The sequence below is a fragment of the Psammomys obesus genome, unplaced genomic scaffold (genome assembly GCF_907164565.1).
Source record: "Psammomys obesus unplaced genomic scaffold, mPsaObe1.curated_primary_1811, whole genome shotgun sequence".
NCBI classification, from domain to species: domain Eukaryota; kingdom Metazoa; phylum Chordata; class Mammalia; order Rodentia; family Muridae; genus Psammomys; species Psammomys obesus.
This window is the reverse complement of record NW_026595981.1, coordinates 21,723,377-21,725,265: the sequence shown is the minus strand read 5'-3', so window position 1 is coordinate 21,725,265 and position 1,889 is coordinate 21,723,377.

Sequence of the window (1,889 nt, the reverse complement as noted above, 5' to 3'; positions counted from 1 at the left end):
GAGTTGGGTGCCTCTCCCTCTCCCACCGTGTCAAAACACCCTGCCACGGCTGCCAATCCTTCCCTACCTTCCTTCTGGGCGTGTGTGTGTGTGTGTGTGTGTGTGTAAGGTGGAGCCAGGGCTCTATGGGCAAAGGAGCCTGGAAGTTAGATCCAGTTCAACCAGGTGACCTAGCGGGACCCTAGGGACCCCTTCCTGACAGCTGTCCCAGGGCTAGAACTCTGTTCCCCAGAGCTCACACCTGTGGTGAGGGATTTGGGGATCAGAACATTGAGCCTCTCCTTCCACTTGGGGCTTTACCATGGGTCTCAGCCAAGGGCAGGGAGGTGTGTATGTGGGAAGCCATCTTCCTGTCCCTTCTCCACCAGGTGTTATTTAGAAAAACTGTGTCCCTGCCGTCACTGCTGGGGAGATGAAAGCACTGGCTGCATCATTTGTCCTGTTGCAGGAAAAGCTTGCACACCTGTGGGTGTAGCCCTCAGGAAACCGAGGCAAGAGGATGGAGTTCCGGTCGAGCACAGGCTACACCGTGAGACCCCATCCAGGAGAGAGGGGCAGAGAGAGGGACCAGTCTCCTGGTCTGGGAGACGATTCTGTACCTCGCAGCCTCGTTCTATCCCTACTCGGGGGCCAACACACAAACGCCTTGTACTTGTGCAGATGGGAAGCAGCTCTCTCTAACAACCTGATTTTAGGACGACGACGGTGAACAGCCCCAGGGCTTCTCATTTGTTCTCATAAACTCACTCGTTTATTCACAACTCTTCATGGCGCAGTTTGGGCAGTAGGGTCAGCAAGACTCAATGTTCTGCCGGCCGCTGGGCTCTTGGGTGCAGGCACGAGCTCATTCTAGACTCCTGAGGACAGAACAAGCCTCTCTCACAGGCTAAGAGCAGGCTGTGTAGGGACTAAAGGGGAAGAGTTTGAGCGCTGTGTACTTTATCAAGAGTGTGTCCTGGGAATTATTCGCCTCTTCTTTGTGGGTGGAGAGTAAGGTTCTTTGTGTCTCCTTTGGTCTATTGGACCAATTCTGGCTGCTCGGGATGTAGAGGAATCCTGGGACTTGGTGGCTCCCGGCTGGCACAGCCAGCGCTTTGGAATTCCGTTAAGAGCCGGGGTGCTTCCCTGCCTCGTGGAGACAAGCACCCGGAGAGACGGCTGACTGTCTGCTGTGGGTCTGGGGAGCTCCCCTCCTTCAAATTCATTTTTTCCCCCTCGCACACACGCAGCGAACTCCTAACCGCTCAACCTACACTCGATCCCTATCTGTGCGTTCCCGAGTTCCCCGAGCGCCAGGCCCTTCTGCTCCAGGGGCTCCGAGCAGGGACCACAGGGCGCCCTCAGTAGCGACCCCTCGCTACGCCGGGCTCGTCCGGCGCGGACGCTGGGTCCCACCGCTTTCCCTCCCCGCCTGTTTCCGAGCTGGTCTCCCGGAGGACTCACGGAGCTCGGCGGCGGCGCGGACACGAGCCTCTCCCCATTTTACAGATGCGGAAAAACCCGCGGCCGACCGCCACGGGGGTCCAACGAGCGTGGCTGGGACCCGCCGCGGCCGGGTTGAAAGCGACTCCGGGCCGCCACCTAGGCCAGCGGGAGCGCGGCGTCCGGCCCCCTCGCGCTCCCCGGCCCCGCGCGCGCGCGCGCGCAGCCCCACGCGCCCGGGCTCCCCGCCCTCCGGCCCCGCGGCTCCCAGGTCCACGTGTGTGTGTCTGTGTGCGGAATGGGGACGGGGGCCGTGCCGCCCGAGGGGGTGGGGTCTGTGTGACGTCACGGGCGCGGCGGCCAATCAGAGGCGGGCTCGCCGCGGCGGCGCTGGTATTGGGGCAGCGAGGGGGCAGTTCTCTATAACGCGGTCTCCGGAGCCAGCGGGGGAAGAAAGAAGCCGAGAG